The following is a 27943-nucleotide window of genomic DNA, read 5'->3' on the forward strand; positions in this document are numbered from 1 at the left end:
TTCTTTGAATTTGGGATGAGGTTTCTATCTGTGTCCCATTTCGAGAAAATTGATCGTATGTAGCGCGTTCACTACGAATCGAACGATCGCGAGAGTGAAATATTCACAACATCCCTCACATCTCGTAAACCGGTCGAGATATCGAAACGAGACTTTAGCAAAGATAACACGCAAGGAGGAGTGTATTTTGCCAAATCAATAACACACGGCAATATAGCAGAAGTCATAGATTTTATTTTATTAATCCAGCACTGCAATTTTTTGAGTCATAGACTGCTAGCGAAAAGAGAATTTCCTAGTATAAATTATTTTCATGAAATTTCTTTTCTTATGCTACTGCACACTGATACAATGAGGTTTTCTGTAAGCCACTGACCTCTCTCGTCGCCAGGTGCTTGTTTAATGAGAGGCATTGTTTCAGAATTGTGCCGCATTAACAAATAGAAATATAGCCGTTACTCATTACTTATGATGCTTCTTTGAATGAGAACAGGTTAACAATTTATACAAAAATAAATCGCCGATTCTTTTGCAGTTTTGGCATAACCCCCTAACCATTGTACTTTTATTAGGCAACGACTGGAAAGGAGGCTTACCAAAGGATATTCTTCCCGTTCTTCATCTGAGGAATATGTGAATGACCATCGGGCTCTTCAGGCGGAGTGACGCATATACCAGACGCTGGTTACTGATCTACGGCTTGCCAAGCTGTCAATGTTATTCGCAAATAAAAAGTTTATTCTTGAGAATCTAAACAGTTGATCCATCGCACAACAGGAGAGTCGGTGTACTGTCATCAGCTGAGAATAACGCGCGCGACATGAATGCGAAGGCTAGCCACGTGTGCGTTGTGGGGGGAACAAAAAATGGTCAAATGGCTCTGAGCACTATGGGACTTAACATCTGTGGTCATCAGTCCCCTAGAACTTAGAACTACTTAAACCTAAGGACATCACACACATCCATGCCCAAGGCAGCATTCGAACATGCGACCGTAGCAGTCGCGCGGTTCCGGACTGAGCGCCTAGAACCGCAAGACCACCGCGGGCGGCGTGGGGGGAACAGTTCACGTCGGTCAAAAACGTTGTCAGAAATAAATTGCAGTAAATTAAACATATCAAATCACCCAACTCTTTTAGGATACTCATACTTTTGGAATAATTCCGACTACATTCTCCATTTGTGTAGCCTGTTTCGTAATTAGTTTATTCAGGCTGATACGGTGTATGCAACTGCTGAAACGGTTTTTCTCGAAACGAGGAATTATCTTTCATGTGGATTTCTCGACTGTTTCTAGCTTACAGTGAAAATGCGATGTTCACAAGCATCTAGTACAATGTCTCTTATTACAACCATGTCCATGGAAAATCCTACTTTCCGAATTTATGTAACAGATCATAGAGATTCGCCAGGACAATATGAAGCACGTAGCCAATTTTGCTTCACTGTATAGTATTTAAAATCCCCTACCACTCTTCTCGATCGCATAATTTTGCATTACTTCCTATTTCGCTACCCTCACGTCTCTTCTTGCGATCTGAAGACATTGTGGAGGCAGGATATATAATCGCAGTTGCTAATGACCCACGTAATTGAATTGTGCTTTGTTCTTGACAAAAGAAAAACAATAACGAAATAAAACAGCAAAGCCATATAGATGTAAATAAATTGAAAATATAATGTACTAACAGGTTGAGATTTAGAGCATAAACAGCGAAAATGACAACAAAGTTGAGTAGCAAGGCAATATTTTTCGCACAGCCAGTGCTACGACGACCCACTGGCGTGGTGCCGAAGGAAGTATGCGAGAAGACTGCTTTCCCGCTACCCGCTCCCCGCCCCGCCTCTCCCGCTGTGCTAGCGTGGCGCGAGGAACGGCGCCCCAACCACAACACCGCGCAACCTGCCGCAGGCGCGTGTGCGTCGCCACCGCGCCGCGTCCCAGTTTGCGCGGTCGCACTTGAACGCACTAAGTCACAGAAACGCGTCTTACCCTGCGCTGCGCCACACGCGCTATGCGCGTCTCAATTTGACCCTAACGTAACAGTACAGCGTTACTTCAACGATATTCTACGTCTCGTTTTGTTGCCCTTCATAAAAAGCCATCCTCGGCTTACATTTCAGCAAGATAATGCCCGCTCATACAAGGCGACAGTTTCTACTGCTTATATACACTCCTGGAAATGGAAAAAAGAACACATTGACACCGGTGTGTCAGACCCACCATACTTGCTCCGGACACTGCGAGAGGGCTGTACAAGCAATGATCACACGCACGGCACAGCGGACACACCAGGAACCGCGGTGTTGGCCGTCGAATGGCGCTAGCTGCGCAGCATTTGTGCACCGCCGCCGTCAGTGTCAGCAAGTTTGCCGTGGCATACGGAGCTCCATCGCAGTCTTTAACACTGGTAGCATGCCGCGACAGCGTGGACGTGAACCGTATGTGCAGTTGACGGACTTTGAGCGAGGGCGTATAGTGGGCATGCGGGAGGCCGGGTGGACGTACCGCCGAATTGCTCAACACGTGGGGCATGAGGTCTCCACGGTACATCGATGTTGGCGCCAGTGGTCGGCGGAAGGTGCACGTGCCCGTCGACCTGGGACCGGACCGCAGCGACGCACGGATGCACGCCAAGACCGTAGGATCATACGCAGTGCCGTAGGGGACCGCACCGCCACTTCCCAGCAAATTAGGGACACTGTTGCTCCTGGGGTATCGGCGAGGACCATTCGCAACCGTCTCCATGAAGCTGGGCTAAACCGTTAGGCCGTCTTCCGCTCACGCCCCAACAACGTGCCGCCCGCCTCCAGTCGTGTCGCGACAGGCGTGAATGGAGGGACGAATGGAGACGTGTCGTCTTCAGCGATGAGTGTCGCTTCTGCCTTGGTGCCAATGATGGTCGTATGCGTGTTTGGCGCCGTGCAGGTGAGCGCCACAATCAGGACTGCATACGACCGAGGCACACAGGGCCAACAGCCGGCATCATGGTGTTGGGAGCGATCTCCTACACTAGCCGTACACCTCTGGTGATCGTCGAGGGGACACTGAATAGTGCACGGTACATCCAAACCGTTATCGAACCCATAGTTGTACCATTCCTAGACCGGCAAGGGAACTTGCTGTTCCAACAGGACAATGCACGTCCGCATGTATCCGGTGCCACCCAACGTGCTCTAGAAGGTGTAAGTCAACTACCCTGGCCAGCAAGATCTCCGGATCTGTCCCCCATTGAGCATGTTTGGGACTGGATGAAGCATCGTCTCACGCGGTCTGCACGTCCAGCACGAACGCTGGTCCAACTGAGGCGCCAGGTGGAAATGGCATGGCAAGCCGTTCCACAGGACTACATCCAGCATCTCTACGATCGTCTCCATGGGAGAATAGCAGCCTGCATTGCTGCGAAAGGTGGATCTACACTGTGCTAGTGCCGACATTGTGCATGCTCTGTTGCCTGTGTCTATGTGCCTGTGGTTCTGTCAGTGTGATCATGTGATGTATCTGACCCTAGGAATGTGTCAATAAAGTTTCCCCTTCCTGGGACAATGAATTCACGGTGTTCTTATTTCAAGTTCCAGGACTGTAGTTATGTGGATATGGTGTCTGTTCTTTCGGACACACATATTACCCGAACTCTTACGGGACTTGGTAAGAATGTCTTCCCCGAGTAATGAGTGTGTTGGGTAGGGACACTAAGAATGTAGTGCGTGGACTTAAAAGGTGGTGATGTGGGTCTCGCGGGAAGCGTGCACGAGTTAGTCCGTGCAGTCGCGCTATCCTCTGTGCCCTCGGTGGCTCAGATGGATAGTGCGTCTTTCATGAAAGCACGAGATCCCGGTTTCGAGTCCCAGTCGGGGCACACATGTCCCCGTTGATATATATCAACTGCCGTCAGCAGCTGAAGGTATTGATATATAATTCTAATTTCGTTTCTACAGCTTGTCCTCGTGTTTTCCAAGCAAGGTCGTCGGATCTCTCCCCAACTGAGAACGTTTGGAGATTTATGGACAGTACCGTCTAACAAGCTCGCGATTTTGACGCTCTGACGCGCCAATTGGACAGTATTTGGCACGATGTTCCTCAGGAGGACATCCGATAACTCTATCAGTCAATGTCAAGCCGAATAACTGCTTGCATAACGACTAGATGTGGACCAATGCGTTATTGACTTGCTCAATCTGCGAAGCTCTTTCTTTTGAATAAATCATCGAATTTTTCTGAAATAGTAATCATTTGTTTGTCAGCACATGTACATTACGTCTAGCAATTTTTGCCCGATTTGGATAATTTGGTAGCGGTGCGCCGTTTCCTTTCTTCTCTCTCTCTCTCTCTCTCTCTCTCTCTCTCTCTCTCTCTCTCTGTGTGTGTGTGTGTGTGTACTACAGAACCCACTTTCAACGTATCACAGAAATCTAATGCTTCAATAATAATAAATAATAAGTATGAATGGCTTATGAAGCTTCACCATCATAATATAATGTTTAACTCATGTGTATAAAATTTTGTAATATAATTATGATATTTTGTTTGCAGCAGTGTTTAGTACGTCGAATTTATCCCGAAATTTAGGAAGTCCATGTGTCATGCAATTAATTCAAGAACTATCAGAGCAACAACTTCTCACAACTTTGACAACGTTACAATTTACACTACGTAAAATTGAACGGTGCAGTCACCGCTATCAGTATTTCACTAAGTGATGTCACCAAGGGTCTGGAAACTATGTGTAAGCAAGCGTGTAAATGGTGGGAGTGCAGTTCAAAATGGTTCATATTGCTCCAAGCACTATGGGACTCAACATCTGAGGTCATCAGCCCCCTAGACTTAGAACTACATAAACATAACTAACCTAAGGACATCACACAAATCCATGCCCGAGGCAGGATTCGAACCTGCGACCGTTGCAGCCGCGTGGTTCCGGACTGAATCGCCTAGAACCGCCCGGCCACCGCGACCGGCACTGTAGTTCCTTTCTACCATCTTCGACTACGTTTGGGAAGTCAGTGTTTCTGGTACTTTTTTTATCTTTTAGATGAGGGTAGGTCCCTTACTGTTTTTCCTTACTTGACTTCCTCTGTTGCTCCCCTTGATTACTGCAATGGTCTTTAGCTGCAGCATAGGAGTCCCGGATCCGTTTAACTTGAGGCTTTCTTTTTCTTGTACGGACTACTGTCGCGCTTATGAGTTTCATATTATTACCCGAACAAGTGGACAAGGCAGCCCATCTCCATAGCGAAAGCCTGCGTGTCAGCGAATTTTATAATGAGGTCGGGCTCACAAAGTGCATTCTCCGCCGTGTGGCCGAGCGCTTCTAGGCGCTTCAGTCCGGAACTGCGCTGCTGTTTTGGTCACAGGTTCGAATCCTGCCTCGGGCATGGATGTGTGTGATGTCCTTAGGTTAGTTAGGTTTAAGTAGTTCTAAGTCTAAAGGACTGATGACATCACATGTTAAGTCCCACAGTGATTAGAGTCATTTGAACCATTTGCGTTCTCCACCATGGCCAACATCTCCACCTAACCCAGCCTGCGGTACGTTCAATTAAGCTGGTGTTTACGAGTCTTCCGGTTATACGAAATACACTTTTGTCACATGTAGACGGTAAAAAGGTATACTGCCGACTTGCGAGTGGGTCCCTTTTGCCCTTCGCCGATCTGAGACTCGTACCTCCTTGGCCGGTTTTTAAACGCAGATCGTAAGGCGCGCAAAACGGATTTCTGTGCCGCAGCATCTCAGATACGAGATATAACAGCTGGAAAATGTTCTGAGGAACAATGGGTACTTCATCGAGTGCATAAGATTGTTCAGATCATAAGGTCTCACATGAAAACCTATACGTTGATTTTTCCCAAAACCTATGGGGTGTCGAGCCAAAAGACGAGATATATGTGCCTTTTTTCAGTGACGAGCATGCGTGTGGAATATGACGCAAATTCTTGACCTACAGTTGCTGATCTCATATTGTCAATGTTGAACCACGTTTAAATACGTCACCGCTATGATTGGTTTATGAGGCACAGCTCCATGGGACCAGTTCTGCCTGTAAAGTAAGCTCCTGAGACCCAAGAAATTGAGGAATAAAATTTGGAAATAGTTTTATTTATATAAAAGTGTTGTCATCGTTCATTCAAAACTGCATATCTCTGATATTTTATTTCTAAAATACTGGTCATTACAGTAACACCAAGAATTTTTTTTATTATTTACGATATTTAAAATTGGCCTTGCAAACTGCTTGGTTTATTTTGTTTATTTATAATTAAACGAATCAGTAATATGATGCGTATCGTAGTTCCTGCAACCTAACTGAACACCTTCAAGGAAAATGGTGTATCGAAAACTTATAAAATAAATCAAACTCTTGTGAGGTACTCGAACCCAAAACCACGACACGGAAGTTACATGCAACTGAAGTGGGATTCCAAAAGTCTTGCCAGAACAGAATCAAAATACTTTACAGGTAGTGTCATATTCCAAAATTTGATATCTTTTATAAGACTTTCTCTCCTTCAGTATGAGTATTTCGATATTCTTGCAATTGTGGGTCTTTTTTTTTAATAATGTGCTTAACTTCTACCAGTTACAGTTTTAGAATGATATTTTCACTCTGCAGCGGAGTGTGCGCTGATATGAAACTTCCTGGCAGATTAAAACTGTGTGCCCGACCGAGACTCGAACTCGGGACCTTTGCTTTTCGCGGGCAAATGCTCTACCATCTGCGCTACCGAAGCACGACTCACGCCCTGTCTCACAGCTTTACGTCTGCCAGTATCTCGTCTTCTACCTTCCAAACTTTACAGAAGTTTCATATCAGCGCACACTCCGCTGCAGAGTGAAAATCTCATTCTGGAAACATCCCCCAGGCTGTGGCTAAGTCATGTCTCCGCAGTATCCTTTCTTTCAGGAGTGCTAGTTCTGCATGGTTCGCAGGACAGCTTCTGTAAAGTTTGGAAGGTAGGAGACAAGATACTAGCAGAAGTAAAGCTGTGAGACAGGGCGTGAGTCGTGCTTCGGTAGCTCAGATGGTAGAGCACTTGCCCGCGAAAAGCAAAGGTCCCGAGTTCGAGTCTCGGCCGGACACACAGTTTTAATCTGCCAGGAAGTTTCATATCATTTTTACCCTGCACTTGTTAAAGCTCGGTATCTTTGTTGTCTACGTGTTGCATAAAACCATGGAAAGAGATTTTGAATTGTATCTATAGAGTCCCTGCACTGAACAATAAATCACAACGAATATCCTGTAATCTTCTTATCAGAGCTACATACCACCGAAATATATACCTTTTTGAGGCCATTACGGATGAATGCAATTATATACTTGGTAAAACCACCATTCCTTCCCCATTATCAACGTTAGAGCCTAACCCCCATTCCTCCACCATTATCAACAATAGCGCCTAACTAAACTGTAGAATGAAGAAAAGAAGGAAGCTTAGAGTTTGATGTTCCGTCAGCAGCGAGGTGATTAAAGAAGGAGCACGAGCTCAAATTTTGAAAGGATGAGGAAGAAAATCAGCCGTGCCCTTTTGAAAGGAACCGCCCCAGTATTTTCCTGAAGTTGTCGACGGAAATTACGGTAAACTTAAATTTGCATGGCCGGATGGCGATTTGAAACCTCGTCCTCCCGAACGCATGTCCATTTTGCTGACAATTGCACCACCTCGCTCGGTTTTAGAATGAAAAAGAATTTTCTGTAAAAAAGGTATTTTTAAAATAAGGAAAACTAAATGTTATTTAGCTTTCGTAGGTGTTCATTAAACTACTAACAAAAGAGTCATTGAGATAGTTGGTAGTACGTATTTCTAACAACTTCTTTTTATAGAATGATGAAGCTATTCTTAGTACTTCTCAAGTTGTATTTATAGCGCCGTCTCAGTAAAGAAAGCTACTTTGAGGGAAGGCACTTGTTACAAAACATGTTTCTCCTTCACGAATCTTCTCCCTACCAATACTTGTTTCACCCGCACCCAGCACTTCAATTTAAAATCAATCAACTTAAAATGTGTGCGCTAGACTTAATGTTTGTAAATCACTTGATTGCAGAACTCCTTACTTCTTAACGGGCAGAAATTGGAAGGCTTCAGCCTGCCAGTGCTTTGTGTATGAACACTGCCCATAATAATAATAATAATAATAATAATAATAATAATAATAATAAAAATAGTAATCTGATTTGATCCATTATAAATGGTTTTTGAAAGCCTACGACTGTAGATACAATAGGTTTGTTTATAAATAAATAAATCTTCTGCTACCAGTCACGATTTTTCTTTACTTTTACTATTCGCACGACGCGTTTCGAGAAATAATTCCCATTTTCAAGTGCGTTTTTTTTTTGTGCGTGTTAAGCCATTTCTTTTGATGTTGTCAGTGTGTGTGAGTCTGCTTCATTTTGTTGACTTTTAAGTTTTCTAATGGTCCATTTGTGTAGAGTCTAACACACATTTAACATCACACACAACTTGTACACTTTACACATCGAAAATATCTTATATATAAGGTATCTTATATATAAGATATTTTCGATGTGTAAAGTGTCATAACCTGTACTCCGTCGAAACCGAGCAAGCGCCTTTGAATCAAACTGTCTCCTTATACGAGAATATACAAATGGATGTGCGAATAGAGGTTGTGACGTAGGAACGCGGCTGCCCCCGTCGGAGGGTCGAGTCCTCCCTCGGGCATGGGTGTGTGTGTGTTGTCCTTAGCGTAAGTTAGTTTAAGTTAGATTAAGTAGTGCTTAAGCTTAGGGACCGATGACTTCAGCAGTTTGGTCCCATAAGACCTTATCACAAATTTCCAATTTTACGTAGGAACGATGACGAATGGAAGATTGGGTCTGGCCTGAGTCCTGCACGGGTAGCCAATGCGATTAAGGAGACGGATCGCTTAAAGCTGAAATCCTGGTTTGGGTCGGCTCCACACAGATTTCTTTTGCCGTCATTCGCTTATACAGCTGATGGTTATCCTACTGGGTGAAACCATTAACATGAAATTATAGCTCTTAATGAGTATATTATGAGAGCATTTTAAATTTTTAAGTTAGATCAATAATTATACGAAATCCTGGAAATCGCAATCTTGTTGCTCTAGTAAGCAATAATTTACAACCAACGTTATGAGGAAATACATAGACTGTTCAGCAGTAGCCAAAATGCCTCACCTCTTAAACAGATGTCTAGAAGATGATCGTGAGTAAACACATTCATTATTCTTACGGTAAGTTTTTGAGCAATTAAAAGTTTCTTTCTTCAAGATGAGTTTTCCCAGGGCACATGACATTACTGGATTAAAATACGCAAAATATGTTGAGTTACTGATTTGTTTCTACCCAAGATTTGCAATGAGTCGAAGTGCAGTTGTGGCTGAATTGACAATGAGACCACTGAGCAATCGTACATTTATTATATGTGAAGTACAGAGCTCAAATATAAATCCTCCACAGCAGTTCGATGCAACTGTCAAAAATCCTCAAGAAAAGCGACTGAGAAGTTTTCCGAGTGTCTTTAATTCACTAAAGTTGGAACAATTTTTCGATGGGCCACGTGGCTGTGTTCTTGAATACTTATCTGCCACGTGGACGGCGAGGGTTCGGTCCCTGGCAGACACAAATTTTTAAACAAAGGTGCATGTTCTGCGAGCGTTTCCATGAAGCGTAAGGTACGTAAAGATGAAAGAAAAGTCGGCAACCCTTGAGAATCATAATCACCGGCGAGTCTCGTTTCTGTCATATATTTTTTTTCATTCAGGTGGAATACCTACGTAATTTAAATATAAAATTTATCAAATATATTCCAATTAACAAATATTTAACTATAGTTTTTACGAAAATTGAAGCCGGTCAGGGTGGCCGAGCGGTTCTGGGCTCTACAGTCTGGTACCGCGCGATCGCTACGGCCGCAGGTTCGAATCCTGCCTCGGGCATGGATGTGTGTGATGTCCTTGGTTAGTTAGGTTTAAGTAGTTCTAAGTTCTAGGGGACTGATGACCTTAGAAGTTAAGTCTCATAATTCTCAGAGCCATTTGAACCATTTTGAACGAAAATCGCGTGTGATTTGGGGGAAAATGTGACAGAAATACAGCATTTGTATCATGTGCTCAGTGCCATGAAAGCTCTTTTCGCTGTTTTTACGGTTGTCACTGTGGCTCGTGTGAAACTACATGTGTAGTAAAAAACAACACGAATAAAGAGCAATTGATTTTTCACTTTTCCTCCAAAAATTTAATTTCTAGTCTTACTTTTTTCAGTTTAGACAACCTTTATGTGTGTTAATTAGCTCATGTTTGATTAACCTTATTTCTAAATAGCGCAGATATCAGCACTGAATGAAAAAAAAACGAGAAAAACTAAGGACTGAAACGATCCAGCGATGACCGGTAAAGAGTGCTACCAATTTTTTTCCTCATCCTTATGTATTTGGTGGTTCGGGCAAATGCTCGTACAACATACAGGTTTGTTAAAAAGCTGGCAAGTGAACCCGTGCCAAGAACGTTGTAGGCAACCGTCCTGCCACAGAGCCACGCCGCTAATCCAAAAGCTGTCTTAACTTTAAGAGAATTATTGAGACTCGGAAAACTTCAAAATCTATTTTTTCAAGAATTTGAGAGTTGTATCGAATTGCTTTGGACATTTGATATTTGAGTGCTATAGCTCATGTAACAGGGGCGGTCAACAAGTAACGTTACACGTTTTGTCTCAGCCAATTTCGATTGAAAAAATTGTGGGATTTGTTGTAGGACATTGTGGAATATTGTCGCCTCAGCTCCTATTGTTCCATGAAGCTTCGATGGTTGGTGGCACCATACGTAGTCTTCAAAATGGTGTCTGTTAACGGAACTGTCTTCCAAGCAAACAGCTGTTTCTTTTGGCAGAGAACCATAGTATCGCAGATTCATAGGCGCTTGCAGAATGTTTACGTAGTCCTGGCAGTGAACAAAATCACGGTAAGTCGTTGGGCGCGGCGTCTGTCATCACCGTAAGAAGGTCGCGTAAACCTGTCCGATCCACTGCGTGTCTGCCAGCCGCACACACCTGTGAGTCCTCCAATACTGGAACGTGCGGACACTCTCATTCGAGGTGACAGACGGATCACAGTCACACACCTTTGCTGTGCAACTGGACGTCTCTGCTGGTAGTGCTGATAGACTCGTCCACCAGTTAGGAGCTAAAAATTTATTCTTCCAGTGCACACAGGTGTATGATCGCGTGAAACATGAGTCATATCTGTGACCGGTTGGATGAGCGCTCCCCTTGTCAGACGTAAGCACGACTGGCTAGCACAGTGGCCGCGTGAACAGAACTGGCCTACACGGGTAGTACGAGCGTTTCGTGTGACGACGACGCGGCGCGGCGCGGCGCGAAGAGCCACACGCATCGCGCTATCGGGCAGCCGGCAGGGGCGGCCGGTGGCCCGTGGCGCCGGCAGGTGCTGACTGTACCGCACGGTACACAGGCCGTGCCACCCGATTGTTTGCGCAGGCCGCGCGCTGTTGACCGTGGCGGCCCGGAGCCGTCTTACGCGCGGCCGGCGCACCTGTTGCAGATCGACGTCGGCCGCGGCCGCGTGTTGCTCTTCCGGCCGGCGACTCGCGCGGTAAACACGGCCTCTCTGTTTGTCGCTGTCGCCCGGTTTCCGCGCTCCTGGCCGAAAGTCTGCGCTAATTGTCTTTGGGAACGCACCGGCGCGCACGTAATGCCGTGTTTTGGCGACGCGAGCTTCCGCATAATTTTCCTCTGAGGGCGCCCCCGCTCGACCTCGTGGCTGCGAACGGATTAAAAATTGAGTAAACACCTCCTGCACGTTCCGCCAGTGTCCCGTTTGTCCGCAGAGCCAATGGTCTTGCGGCCACCTGCCTGGCAAACAACGGGCCCACTCTGTGTGCTTTACGCTCGCGTCACCGAGAACTGTCGCAAACACCGGCTGCACGCCAGCTGTACACCGGCGCGTTCATTTCCACGCCGCTGCTTGCAAGAAGAGAATGAAGACTTGGCATAACATAATATAAAACTGCTCCGAGTAGATTAGCGTTCCACCAGCCACTTGTTCGCATAACTTAACAAATGTTTTCTGAGACGGCCCGATAGTACAAATACGACAGTTACTCGGGCAGATAATTCTAACAGCAGCGTCAGACCTTTGACAGATAAGGGAATTACCTAAAGAGTGCTTCAAAGCGATAGCGACAAATTTAGAGGGGAACAAATTCGGGATAGGAACCCGTGTGCAAAAACGTGCGGGGTTTCCAATAACTACGCACCCTCCGACTCAACGTTGCGATATTGAAAGTTTTGGCTGGTTTCGTTGTCTAGGGGCTGGGATACGTAGTTGCCGCATTACAAGCCAAATACTGGTGAGTCTACAGTATACGATAAGAATACACACATGAATCGAATACTCGAAGGTTTGTATCACTCGGCAATTGCAAATTGTGAAAGTGACATATAAATTTATAAATGAAAGATTGTAATTAAATAAAATCTGCAGGTACTATCTTAATGACTTTGCCGGCGGCGGTGGTCTCGCGGTTCTAGGCGCGCAGTCCGGAACCTAGCGACTGCTACGGTCGCAGGTTCGAATCCTGCCTCGGGCATGGATGTGTGTGATGTCCTTAGGTTAGTTAGGTTTAAGTAGTTCTAAGTTCTAGGGGACTAATGACCACAGCAGTTGAGTCCCATAGTGCTGAGAGCCATTTTTTAATGACTTTAAATGATGAGTACGATAGAAGAAGTATTTTGAGAATGTGGTATATTTCTGCAAAACACTTATCGGTGTCGATGGTCCAGCAATTAAATAAAATCTAAGTTGAATAACAGCGAAACAATAGATTCCTAGTGCATGTAATTAGTCATGAACAACAACATAGCTCGCGAGATTTTAAATTATAAACGCACACTACGTCTTGACGGAAATCTCACAAGTGCACAAGTCAGCACTACGAAATATTCCTATCTGCCGCAACCACGCGCAAACTGCTCCGCACTCTCCCAGTCCCTCTCCCGCGACTGTCCTTCCATTGCGTCTTGCCACTCTCTCTCCCCGTGTCCTCTGATGTACTGTTCTCCCACTTCCATCGAGTCTCCCCATTCACGAACGCTGTGATTGGCTAGAGCGCTCGCGCCATGCCTTCAAGCCAATGCACACTCACAAGCATAAAACACTTTCGATATACTGGATTTACATTTAAAAATGGCTCTGAGCACTATGGGACTTAACATCTGAGGTCATCAGTCCCATAGAACTTAGAACTACTTAAACCTAACTAACCTAAGGTCATCACACACATCCATGCCCGCGGCAGGATTCTAACCTGCGACCGTGCCGGTCGCTCGTTTCCAGACTGTAGTGCCTAGAACCGCTCGGCCACTTCAGCTGGAATTTAAATAACTTGAAATTAATTAAATATTCGTACGACTGGACCACAAACACACTCTAACATACATTATTAAATACATGAACAAATTAAATATACATATATCAAAGGAATAGCAAGCGAAAGTAGGCCAGTAGCCTAATGTCTCTGTGCTTTCTAAAGCACAGTAAATATTCGACCAATGTCTTCATGGATGGTATATATGGGATATAAACAAAGACACAGACGAATAAATATATTTATAAGCTTGCTGCTACCGTTTTTTCGTGTAACTGTGGAGTACTTATGACGTGACGCGATCGATAGTAATAGGCCAATTTAACGTCCAATAACTCATGTACTATTCAAGTTAAATGCCTGTAATTTATACCAATTTAGGTTTACACTAATAGCTTTCTAAAGACACGTCGAGCGAGAAAATCGGATGAAGCATTTAGATTTTGGAAATCCGTGCTAGGTGTTAATTGTATAATTTACAGTCAGATCCTAAACTTTAAACTAATAAAGAGATTGAAAATCTGACTACACCATCAGAATCGTCGTGCAAATAATGGTAATGCACTTGCTTCTTTTTGAGGTATCATCATTCATCTGGCTACTATTAATTTCTATATGAACTGTGAAATGTCTGCTATTATGGTTTCACAAAGTCCGCCATCTTTGGCACCCCCGGCACAGACATCTCCTTCGTCGACACAAAGCACCGTCCTCGTCACAGCGTCAACATGGAATTCCCAGCCACGCGATCGGCCTGGACCCCTCTTACTTCGGCCAACGCCTGGCACCACGTGGTCCGCCTGCCGAGAGGCCCTCGCCCGCCGAGCGGCCTGTGCGACCACTCCAACTCCGAACTTAGAATATTTTCAGGGCGCCACAATTCGCCGGTTACCTCACACGTTTCCGGACGTGGGTTCCCGTCCTCAATTATTCCTCACGTCTCACTCTACAACTCCTAGAAATTGGTTTCGGTATCATTTTGTAGCACCCTGTATATTAATTACCAAGCTACTACCTAGAATCCAGTACCGTTTGAAGGTTGCCTATCTAACATCTTTCAGGGGCAACAAAATACACTCCTGGAAATTGAAATAAGAACACCGTCAATTCATTGTCCCAGGAAGGGGAAACTTTATTGACACATTCCTGGGGTCAGATACATCACATGATCACACTGACAGAACCACAGGCACATAGACACAGGCAACAGAGCATGCACAATGTCGGCACTAGTACAGTGTAAATCCACCTTTCGCAGCAATGCAGGCTGCTATTCTCCCATGGAGATGCTGGATGTAGTCCTGTGGAACGGCTTGCCATGCCATTTCCACCTGGCGCCTCAGTTGGACCAGCGTTCGTGCTGGACGTGCAGACCGCGTGAGACGACGCTTCATCCAGTCCCAAACATGCTCAATGGGGGACAGATCCGGAGATCTTGCTGGCCAGGGTAGTTGACTTACACCTTCTACAGCACGTTGGGTGGCACCGGATACATGCGGACGTGCATTGTCCTGTTGGAACAGCAAGTTCCCTTGCCGGTCTAGGAATGGTAGAACGATGGGTTCGATGACGGTTTGGATGTACCGTGCACTATTCAGTGTCCCCTCGACGATCACCAGAGGTGTACGGCCAGTGTAGGAGATCGCTCCCCACACCATGATGCCCGGTGTTGGCCCTGTGTGCCTCGGTCGTATGCAGTCCTGATTGTGGCGCTCACCTGCACGGCGCCAAACACGCATACGACCATCATTGGCAGAAGCGACTCTCATCGCTGAAGACGACACGTCTCCATTCGTCCCTCCATTCACGCCTGTCGCGACACCACTGGAGGCGGGCTGCACGATGTTGGGGCGTGAGCGGAAGACGGCCTAACGGTGTGCGGGACCGTAGCCCAGCTTCATAGAGACGGTTGCGAATGGTCCTCGCCGATACCCCAGGAGCAACAGTGTCCCTAATTTGCTGGGAAGTGGCGGTGCGGTCCCCTACGGCACTGCGTAGGATCCTACGGTCTTGGCGTGCATCCGTGAGTCGCTGCGGTCCGGTCCCAGTTCGACGGGCACGTGCACCTTCCGCCGACCACTGGCGACAACATCGATGTACTGTGGAGACCTCACACCCCACGTGTTGAGCAATTCGGCGGTACGTCCACCCGGCCTCCCGCATGCCCACTATACGCCCTCGCTCAAAGTCCGTCAACTGCACATACGGTTCACGTCCACGCTGTCGCGGCATGCTACCAGTGTTAAGGACTGCGATGGAGCTCCGTATGCCACGGCAAACTGTCTGACACTGACGGCGGCGGTGCACAAATGCTGCGCAGCTAGCGCCATTCGATGGCCAACACCGCGGTTTCTGGTGTGTCCGCTGTGCCGTGCGTGTGATCATTGCTTGTACAGCCCTCTCGCAGTGTCCGGAGCAAGTATGGTGGGTCTGACACACCGGTGTCAATGTGTTCTTTTTTCCATTTCCAGGAGTGTGTAATTTTCAACATTTCGCGTGATTATTGACTGAATGTAAAAATTTCAGATTCCGCTAAAATCCACTCATTTCGAGGTTAAATTTTAATACAGGAAGATAAGTACATATTACAGTTAGCAATAGTGTTTTTGCCTTGAGGCAGCATAACTGACTGTGTGCAGATACCCAGTTTTATTCATTCAGTATCTGAGAACGAGGGAGACTTAAAACAAACTATATACATAAGTCTAAACCTTTGCGAAAGTTCTTCACGCTGACACGCCCGTCAAAATCATGAAAGGAAGAAAGTTTATGCACATACTAAGCTTTCGCTGTTCACGCAGTAAAACTTCATCATCAGATATTACGTTTTAATTTATTACTTCCTTACCACCGACTGGATTCACAACAGATGTTGCAAACAGTATCCACATATACCACTGAATTTACTTGCAAAATTATATCACTGTTTGACGCGTAGTTCAGGAGATATCGAGTCATAATAATTGAGATTCCTTAACAACTAGCTTCTGGGTAAAGTGGAGCGTAAATTACCGCGTCTTTATTCATTCACTATTTCATAACTTACAACAAACTTCAAGCAAAATTTCAAAGTTTTTCTCAACTTTTTCTCACTTATTTGCTCAACATCAGATATTTAACAACTTATCTCATTTGTAAATTAATACGACGTCTGAAGCTCTTTTACACATGAGAGTGCGATACTTTAAAGAATTAGGGGTTTACTGGTTAAGTACTAACTGAAAAAAAACTGCGCTATTATCGAGTAAGATCTTGATAAAATGTCGAAATGGTGTGCAAAATGTCAAAATCGGCTTCAAATGTTCGGAAATGTGAAGCTGTGCACTTCACGAGAAGCAAAGACATATTATCCTATGACTAGAATATCACTGAGTCACGACTTTAGTCATTACTCTCGCACATCAGGTAGTTAGTGCTTTCACACAAATACCTGGCTGTATTACTTTGTAGAGAAATGAAACGGAATATTCTCAAAGGCTCAGTCGTAAGTAAATCAGGCGTCAGACTTTGATTAATTGGTGGGGTACCTGGAAAGCGCAATCTGTCCACAAGGGAAATTATTTACAAAACTTTTGTGCAGTATATAATATATTCTAAAATACTGCTCTAGTTTGTCGAACCTGTACCAAACTATTTATACACAGTGTAAATTTTAAGCTGACAAACCAGAATAATTCGAAAAATAAGCTTCACACGAAAAAATGCCTAGAATCCAAAGTTCATTATTTTCGAGGGGTACATCTGTTGGTGCTAAAATTAGCCCGCCTTCCCGGCCCCCTGGGGGTGGGGTGGGAGGCAACTTTAAAATTTCAGGTGGGAGCCCCCATTTTTCTAAGTGAATTATCAGATTCTACATAAAAAAACTACTTACATTTTGGGTTAACCATTTGTTTTGATTCCTGGTAGTTGGCGCTGTAATTCAAGAAAATCCATGTTCTCATTTTTGCGTGGGAAATTGTTACGGACAAATAAAAAATACTTATTTGCTTCATAAATTTTGATTCGCTAAAATTAAAACTCTCCGTCTCTCCCCTTAGGGTGGGGTTTGAGAGAGAGGACCACGAAACAAACAAAACTTATCCGAATCTCCGGATAAAAACTAATTTGTAAAACTCTAATTTCCCTCTCCAACCACACCCTATGGGGAGGGAGGGAGACTTTTAGTTTTAGCGAATCAAAATTTACTAAGTAAATAAGTATTTTTATTTATCCTAACCATTTTCCACGCAAAAATGAGAACATGGATTTTCTTCAATTACAACGCCAACTACCAAGAACCAAAACAAATGTTTAAGACAAAATGTACGTAGTATTTTATGTAGACTCTTATTCTGCAATAAAAATGGGGGTTCCCATTTGAAATTTTAAAGTTGCCTCCCGCCCCACCCCCAGGGGGCTAATTTTAGCACAAGCAGATGTCACCCTCGAAAATAATCAACTTTGGATTCTACACATTCTTTCGTGTAATGCTTATTTTTCGAGTTATTCTGGTTTGTCAACTTAAAATTTACACCCTGTATATGCGGAAGTGCATTTTTCATCACCAGGTATGGGGTCCGAAAACGCATACTTTTCCAGAAATCGAAGTAAGAAACTTTTACAACTGCCGCTTCTGTACCCACATGGTGAACGCTTTTCGCCGACAGCACCGACAGCGCAACGGCCAAGATAACTGGCGGCGAATCTCGAAGAAACGTAGTGGATGTTATTCTTTTGGTTTGTATTTTCCCATCTCTCAATTGATAGGGATAGGAGGGTTAATAAGATAAGTAAATCAACAAGGAATGATAATAAGGTAGGCAAATAAATTTCTCAAACCTCTTGGGATAGTAAACAACTAAAATGTTACTGCAGGTCACTTTACAATGACTCTTCCAGTCACTGTCACGTGTCCTCACTTTTCTTCGAACAACTAGATGTATGGTACTTGTCATATAAGCATTCGAAACAAATATACTCACGGCACCAAGAGCATCTAATGAAAGCAATCTTTCGACAGTTACACTGTTCCTTCCCTATGATATGACGAAAAGGCAACCGGGACAACAAAACTCTCCCCGCGTGCGTTCTGTCCCGTGCCTCGCTGTAAACAAGCGCCGCGCGGTTGGCTGTCTGTGATCACTCGTGAGGAATTCGCAGCACTCTTACTCGGACTTGTTTTCATGTGACAAGGCTTAAAAGTTTAGTACTTTACTAACTCACGGCGTTTGGGAAATTGGTTTGCCTACGTTATTATTATCATTCCTTATTAATTTACTTACCTTATTAACCCTCCTATCCCTATCAATTGAGAAAGGGAAAAGTACAAACGAGAAGAATAACATCCGCTAGGTTTCTTCAAGATTCTAACCCGGGTTTTCCGATTCTCAGCCAGTTACATTCGCCGTTGCGCTATTTTCTTTATTTATTTAATTTTTTTTAATCTCATTTTGTTCGCTTTTGTTCGTTGGATCTGCTCGGGGCGGACGTCGTAAGACATCCGTTTAAGTTCCTTGGTTGATCAATTAACTCAGTTTTTTTTATTACAGAGGGCCGCTACCCCTCTGACCGAACACGCTGAGCTACCGTGTCGGCGTTATCGGCGCTGTAGGCGACAAGCGTTGACCATGTGGGTACAGACGCGGCAGTTGTAAAAGTTTCTTACCTCGATTTCTGGAAAAGTATCCGTTTTCGGACCCCATACCTGCTGATGAAAAATGCTCTATTTACAATTATCTATCGAGCCCGCCAATTTAGAGTCGGTTGCTCCTCATAACCTTTAGGGGTGATTTTCTCAAAAACGCGGGGGTGTTGACCCAAAATATCTTAGATTCCTTCGTTTTAGGTGGTACACAAGCGACCTGCCAAATCTGAGTCGAATCGGTTGGCTGTCTCTGAGGCCTTCCCCTTGTGAGTGGACAAGATTAGATTGATTACAGCGTGTACAGAGGCATTTCGGCAGTCGTTCCTCCTGCGCTCGACATGCAAAATAGAATAGAAGGTACAATAGGAGCTACCATCTGCCAATCTCTTCAAGGATTTACCAAGTCTGGATTTAGACGTAGATAAATCGGCCAGATTGCATAGCTTATTAATTTTATCGGGTTTTTGGTTTTTGTTGTTTCTCATGCCCCTACTTCCATCTCATAAACACTACATTTAAAATACAAACCATAAAACACGACCCGTACGTACGTAACGTAACGAAATTCCGCTTCATCTTACGTAAATGAAAATGCGACAGCAGGAATCTCATTTGATTTGTTGTAGAATACAAGACAGGGAAACCAAAAAGCTTGTGACACCAGGAAACAGAGTGCAGCACTAGACCAGAATCACCACAGTATCTTGTATGCACCAAAATGAACACCGTGACACCAAAAGTTGTGTGTGGCTCATTAGAACGCTACTTACCAGCGACATATCTTTCTCTCTCTCTCTCTCTCTCTCTCTCTCTCTCACACACACACACACACACACACACACACACACACACACACACACACACACACACCAGCCCTCTAGCGATTTCTCTCCAGTTTCTTTGTCCAATCCTAACAACCCTACCCCTCTCCCATCCGCCCTTGTTAGTTTGACATATTTGACTGCGCTAATAAAACAAAATCGTAATGTATATACTTTTAATTACTTATTGAATCGAAACTTGCAACATGTTACAAACATGCCTGGCGGATGAGTAAATAATTATCATTAATTACAGGTTGTTACGGCCTGGTTCCAATAAATAGTTGATTTGTTATTCTTTCACAATTAGAAACCTTAAAGTTAGTTCCTACAGAAAGAAAGCGCGGCAAGTTTCATTTTTAAAATCAGTCAGTCTGATTTTGAGATAGATAATATACAGTAAGATATTTAAGGATTCCACATGAACCCAAATCTGGGTGACCACACGGAAATCTGTACTCTGCTCCTCCTGAAAATAGTGTCAGTGTCTTAAAACTGCAGCACATCGCTTGGGGAAGCAATTAGTGGAGAGGAGGCTACATGATGAACAAAGGTTTCGTTCTTTGTTTTCTCTCTGTCATCGTCATCATCATCACGACACTTCATTGTGTCAGTCTTAATAACGGCCACCAACATGAAACAGGTAAACCACGAAAACCACGAAAAGACTCTTATTCGCAAATAACCTGTGTGACTAATAATGCAAATACTAATAATAATAGTAATAGTAGTAGTAGTAAGAGTAAAAATGTGAATATTTTGATGGAGGTATATAGCGGAATTGTCCATAAAAAATAGTCTTAACGTCAAGAGACAGGAAAATGCAAATGGACTTCCAGACCAGCAGGGACATATACGAAAAGGAAACACTTTTCTATAAATGCAGAAATTCATTAACGTTGTAAAGTCATCAGGCGAGTTGCTGTATATGATCTGAATGGTTTGCCTTCTACGAAAAAAAGACTAGAAATACATTTGAATGAAAACAAATTACGATGAACACTACTGTCTTAGTGGGCAGTCCATAAATGAGATCTGCGTAACGTAGTCTAAACACAACATACGAGCATACGTCAGAACAAAGGAGATGACAGACGCAATGCACAAACGCAGAGTCCGCTTATGTGGTCAGACAAGACGAATGGCAGAGTCCAGTGGACTAAAAGAATCTTTAATGTCGTGACGAAATTGGCATAGACGAGAAGATGCTCATGCCAGATCTTGGTCAGAGATGTTGTCATGACTTTTAGACTTCGCCAAATGACAACCGGTGCGAGACACACAGAAGAACACCGTGCTACACAAAAATGAGTTCTCGAAAGTGTACTGAGTTCAGAGAAATATGGACACGTGTTTAAATGCTAAATGATAAACTAGTTGACCGAAATAATATAAATATTTTGTTTCAGTTAGACAATTATACTCCAAGATTATTTCCTAGCCAACTGTGCAACACACTTTTCTCCACAAGAGCGCACAATTCCACATATTGTAAGGAAAATCTTTCCTTTATTTTTCAAATAACTGAATCAGTTTTGCCTGGTGTGCCTATGGCACAGCCAAAAAGTCCTATTTTTTTCTTTTATGATCAAATTTGGGGTGAAGGTTTCCCCACGCAAGTAGAACAAATTTACTATTTCAGGCTCAAGATGTAGAAAACAGAATCTGGAGAAGATAATATGCAAATAAGTAAGTTTCAGTGTTAGGAACACTTCTACTATTTTCATCCGTAGCGTTGTAGACGCAAGTCGTGCAGGCCGGAGTGGCCGAGCGGTTCTAGGCACTACAGTCTGGAGCCGCGCGACCGCTACGTCGCAGGTTCGAATCCTGCCTCCGGCATGGATGTGTGTGACGTCCTTAGGTAGTTAGGTTTAAGTAGTTCTAAGTCTAGGGGACTGATGACCTCAGATAGAAAGTCCTATAGTGCTCAGAGCCATTTGAACCAGGTGGCAGCAAATATTGCACACTGCACGTACACGCAAACATTACACCACGACACTCGCCAACAGGGACGTTATTTTCTCACCAGTGCAGCACCAGTTCTTATGCAATGTGTTTGTTGCAAGTTTCTGTCGACATTGTTTATCAAAATTGCACTGATCGCTTTTCTTATTTTCTATAATAACGCAATATTTCAAACCAATAAATATTTAACGAATAACAATTACTCCTTTTTAAAGAAAGATTTACGTAAAAGCGAAAAATTTTACCACTGCTGGTACGGCTAACTGATATTTCGGTTTGCTTACTTGGTCACTGGTAAAAAAATGAAAAACACCTGTTGTAACCGACGTCATACGAAAACTGAAAAGTACCTGTTACTTATAAATGAAATAGCGGTAACGGTTTCCCGCACCTCACAGACCATCAATCACCAATCGTCCCTGTCCATAGGACCAGTACGCCTTCGCCAAACAGGGAGGATAGGTGCCAGATTTTTGATCGGTGCCAACCAATCAGTGCGCTCGTCTCGAGCGGTCTGAAATGCAAAGCCTTTTCGCCTTGTGCCTCGACATGGGCGGCATTACTGGAGCAGAAGTGTCTGATACCCTTCTCTTGTGTCTTTGCTTTGTTATAGGCGCATTCGACCAGAAATTTTAAACGAAGCACCAAGCTGCCAGCATTCGGGTTTCATTCTCGTGACTGGAAAACTCGTGAGTGTTGAAATTCGGTAAAACCGATTCCTTTCTGCGCTGCATTTCACATGTGGACTTGCTGTGATTAATGTTATGCTTTGGTTCTCGTTTCCGGTTGCAGCAGGAAACGTTGTTATAGGTATCCGTCTCTGAGTGAACCATCTGTGGATTCAAGTGACTTATGAACCGGTTGTCCCACTCGCAAGACTCTTTCTGCGCATTCTGTAAAATTGCTTTTATATAAATTTTCGCAGTAACGTTCGGTAGGGATATTGAATGTACTGATTCGACTTTTGTCCTCATTCATAATGGCTAACTTTGTACATCAGACATGTTCGTGTACTGTAATGGATTTTTCATGTGCACTCACAGAAAAAAATCGCAACACTAAAAAAAATCATTAATGTAAAGTAATGAAATTTCGGGATACATTTGTCTAGATGACATATTTAGGTGAAAGCATTGAAAGATCACAAGTTAATAAGCAGGTGATAACAAACTCCTCCCGAACAGGCCATGAAGGTCCAAAGGTACCGACGGCCATCGTGTCATCCTCAGCCCACAGGCGTTACTGGATGCGGATATGGAGGGGCATGTAGTCAGCATACCGCTCTCCCGGCCGTATATCAGTTTACGAGACCGGAGCCGCTTCTCCGTCAAGTAGCTCGTCAGTTTGCCTCACAAGGGCTGAGTGCGCCCCACTTGCTAACAGCGCTCAGAATACCAGATGGTCACCCATCCAAGTGCTAGCCCAGACCGACAGCGCTTAACTTCGGTGATCTCACGGGAAACGGTGTTACCACTGCGGCAAGGCCGTTGGCAAGCAGGAGATAAGTCATTGCAAAAATAAAATGCTGGCACAGTAACAACCAGTGTATCCGCCAGAATGTTGAGTGCAAGCATGGAAACGTGCATGCATTGTGTTTTGAAGGTGCTGGACGTCAGTTCGTGGGATTGAGTTGCCTCTTGCACTTCGTTGGTCAATACAGCGACGGCTAATGCTGTTTGTGGATGCCGCTGGAATTTTCATCCGATGGTGTCTCATATAAGGACGATTGGAGACAGATCTGGTGATCGAGAAGGTAAGGCAACATGTTAACACACTGTAATGCAAGCTTGGTTACAACAGCGGTATGTAGGCAAGCGTTATCCTGTTGGAAAGCACCCTCTGGAATGCTGTTCATGACTGGCAGCACAATAGGTCGTATCACCAGACTGACGTATAATTTTGCAGCCAGGGTGCGTGGGTAACAGTGAGAGTGCTCCTGCTGTCATACGAGATCGCACTCCAGACCATAACTCCAGGTGTAGACCCAGTGTGTCTAGCATACAGACAGGTTGGTTGCAAGCCCTCAACTGGCCACCTCCAAACCAACTCACGGCTGTCACTGGCACCGAGACTGAATCAACGTCCATCAGGAAACACGAGAGACCTCACACTGCTCTCCCATTGGCTGTCTCTTGACACCATTGAAGTCGCAAATGGAGGATCACTACAATCCACTGTAGAGGGGGACTGCTTCGGAGCTGTTCTTAAAGTAATCTATTTGTATCAGTTCGTTACGTCACTGTGGCCCAACTGCTGCCCAGATTGCTGCTACAGATGCAGTACGATGCACCAGAGCCATACGCCGAAAACGATGGCCTTCCCTCTCCTTGGCGCCATCGAGGCCGTCCGGAGCCTGGTTGTCTTGCAACCGTACCTTTCGGTGACCTTCGCTGCAAGCAATCATGTACAGTGGCTACATTCCTGCCACGTCTTTCTGCAGTATCGCCAAAAGAACGTCCAGCTTCTCGAGCCCAACTGCACGACCCCGGTCAAAGTCAGTGAGATGTTGTGGTAATAGCGTCTTGTCGCCTGAAAGGCTTTTGACTACCATCAACTCACAACGTCCAGTCTCCAAGATAACTAACGATCACGACCGTTACAGCATGCATTTAAAGTAAACCTGATTTCTATCCTCATAGTTTCGCTACTAATGCCCCTCTAACGCAACTGGTTCGAAAATTTCAATAGAGATCATCTTTCAGGTGTAGAAACGCGTCTACCAATTTCATTTTCTGTCGGACAACTCCTTCTTGGTTTAATACGACGGTGAGTCAAATGAAAACGTTAGATATTTTTTTAAATATTATTTATTGTGCAGAAGCGGTACAAAGATGTATCACTTTTCAACACGACATAATCTCCCCCACGCTGAATGCAAGTTCTCCAGCGCTTACAAAGTGCACAAATTCCTTTAGAAAAAAATTCTTTTGGTAGTCCGCGCAACCATTCATGCACCGAATGACGTACCTCTTTATCAGAAAGGAACTTCTTCCCTCCCATTGCGTCTTTGAGTGGTCCAAAAATATGGAAATCACTTGGGGCAAGGACTGGTGGATGAGAAAGACACTCAAAATGCAGGTCTGTGACTGCCGCAACTGTTGTACGGGCAGTGTGGGGCTTTGCATTATCATGTTCAAAAAGGACACATGCTGACAGCAATCCACGTCGTTTTGATTTGGTTGCAGGGCGCAGATGATTTTTTTAGGAGATCTGTGTATGATTCACTGGTGACAGTGGTCCGCCTGGGCATGCAATTCTCCAAAATGGCGCCTTTTTCGCCCCAGACGAGAGTCAGCATAACCTTCCCTGCTGATGGTTCTGTTCGAAACTTCCTTGGTTTTGGTGATGAGGTGTGGCGCCATTAATTGCTTGCTCTCTTCGTTTCCGGTTGGTGGGAGTGAACCCAGGTTTCGTCCCCAGTAACGATTCTTGCAAGGAAGCCATCACCTTCTCGTTCAGAGCGCCGAAGAAGTTCTTCCCAAGTATCAACACGTCGTTCTCTCATTCCAGGAGCCAGCTGCCGTGGCACACATCTTGTAGACACTTTGTGAAACTGGAGCACATCATGCACAATGTGGTGTGCTAACCCATGGCTAATCTGTAAACATGCTACAATGTCATTCAGTGTCACTCGGCGGTTTTCCTTCACTATGGCTTCAACACCTCCCCCCGTGAACCATGGACCTTGCCGTTGGTGGGGAGGCTTGCGTGCCTCAGCGATACAGATGGCCGTACCGTAGGTTCAACCACAACGGAGGGGTATCTGTTGAGAGGCCAGACAAACTTGTGGTTCCTGAAGAGGGGCAGCAGCCTTTTCAGTAGTTGCAGGGGCAACAGTCTGGATGATTGACTGATCTGGCCTTGTAACAATTACCAAAACGGCCTTGCTGTGCTGGTACTGCGAACGGCTGAAAGCAAGGGGAAACTACGGCCGTAATTTTTCCCGAGGGCATGCAGCTTTACTGTATTATTAAATGATGATGGCTTCCTCTTGGGTAAAATATTCCGGAGGTAAAATAGTCCCCCATTCGGATCTCCGGGCGGGGACTACTCAAGGGGATGTCCTTATCAGGAGAAAGAAAACTGGCATTCTACGGATCGGAGCGTGGAATGTCAGATCCCTTAATCGGACAGGTAGGTTAGAAAATTTAAAAATGTAAATGGATAGGTTAAAGTTAGATATAGTGGGAATTAGTGAAGTTCGGTGGCAGGAGGAACAAGACTTCTGGTCAGGTGACTACAGGGTTATAAACACAAAATCAAATAGGGGTAATGCAGGAGTAGGTTTAATAATGAATAGGAAAATAGGATTCCGGGTAAGCTACTACAAACAGCATTGAACGCATTATTGTGGCCAAGATAGATACGAAGCCACACCTACTACAGTAGTACAAGTTTATATGCCAACTAGCTCTGCAGATGACGAAGAAATTGATGAAATGTAGATCAAATCAAAGAAATTATTCAGATAGTGAAGGGCGACGAAAATTTAATGGTCATGGGAGACTGGAATTCGGTAGTAGGAAAAGAGAGAGAAGGAAACATAGTAGGTGAATATGGACTGGGGCAAAGAAAAGAAAGAGGGAGCCGCCTGGTAGAATTATGCACAGACCACAACTTAATTATAGGTAACACTTGGTTCAAGAATCATAAAAGAAAGCTGTATACATGGAAGAAGCTTGGAGATACTGACAGGTTTCAGATAGATTATATAATGGTAAGACAGAGATTCAGGAACCGGGTTTTAAATTGTAAGACATTTTCAGGGGCAGATGTGGACTCTGACCACAATCTATTGGTTATGACCTGTAGATTAAAACTGAAGAAATTGCAAAAAGGTGGGAATTTAAGGAGATGGGACCTGGATAAACTGAAAGAACCAGAGGTTGTACAGAGTTTCAGGGAGAGCATAAGGGAGCAATTGACAGGAATGGGGGAAAGAAATACAGTAGAAGAAGAACGGATAGCTCTGAGGGATGAAGTAGTGAAGGCAGCAGAGGATCAAGTAGGTAAAAAGACGAGGGCGAGTAGAAATCCTTGGGTAACAGAAGAAATATTGAATTTAATTAATGAAAGGAGAAAATATAAAAACGCAGTAAATGAAGCAGGCAAAAAGGAATACAAACGTCTCAAAAATGAGATCGACAGGAAGTGCAAAATGGCTAATCAGGGATGCCTAGAGGACAAATGTAAGGAAGTAGAGGCTTATCTCACAAGGGGTAAGATAGATACTGTCTACAGGAAAATTAAAGAGACCTTTGGAGATAAGAGAACCACTTGTATGAACATCAAGAGCTCAGATGGAAACCCAGTTCTAAGCAAAGAAGGGAAAGCAGAAAGGTAGAAGGAGTATATAGAGCGTCTATATAAGGGCGATGTACTTGAGGACAATATTATGGAAATGGAAGAGGATGTAGATGAAGATGAAATGGGAGATACGATACTGCGGGAAGAGTTTGACAGAGCACTGAAAGACCTAAGTCGAAACAAGGCCCCCGGAGTAGACAACATCCCATTGGAACTACTGACGGCCATGGGAAAGCCAGTCCTGACAAAACTCTACCATCTGGTGAGCAAGATGTATGAGACAGGTGAAATACCCTCAGACTTCAAGAAAAATATAATAATTCCAATCCCAAAGAAAGCAGGTGTTGACAGATGTGAAAATTATCGAACTATCAGTTTAATAAGTCACAGCTGCAAAATACTAACGCGAATTCTTTACAGACGAATGGAAAAACTACACTCCTGGAAATGGAAAAAAGAACACATTGACACCGGTGTGTCAGACCCACCATACTTGCTCCGGACACTGCGAGAGGGCTGTACAAGCAATGATCACACGCACGGCACAGCGGACACACCAGGAACCGTGGTGCTGGCCGTCGAATGGCGCTAGCTGCGCAGCATTTGTGCACCGCCGCCGTCAGTTTGCCGTGGCATACGGAGCTCCATCGCAGTCTTTAACACTGGTAGCATGCCGCGACAGCGTGGACGTGAACCGTATGTGCAGTTGACGGACTTTGCGCGAGGGCGTATAGTGGGCATGCGGGAGGCCGGGTGGACGTACCGCCGAATTGCTCAACACGTGGGACGTGAGGTCTCAACAGTACATCGATGTTGGCGCCAGTGGTCGGCGGAAGGTGCACGTGCCCGTCGACCTGGGA

At 44.5% G+C, this 27943-nt stretch overlaps 1 protein-coding gene and 1 pseudogene across 1 annotated transcript in view; both read right to left on the minus strand.

The window, feature by feature from the left end:
- Positions 1-27943, minus strand: part of LOC126282387 (ankyrin repeat and SAM domain-containing protein 1A-like) — a 790528-nt gene that overhangs the window by 311003 nt on the left and 451582 nt on the right. The window lies entirely within an intron of this gene.
- LOC126282594 (5S ribosomal RNA) lies at positions 23151-23268 on the minus strand (annotated as a pseudogene).

This window comes from Schistocerca gregaria, chromosome 7, assembly GCF_023897955.1.
Source record: "Schistocerca gregaria isolate iqSchGreg1 chromosome 7, iqSchGreg1.2, whole genome shotgun sequence".
NCBI classification, from domain to species: Eukaryota; Metazoa; Arthropoda; class Insecta; order Orthoptera; family Acrididae; genus Schistocerca; species Schistocerca gregaria.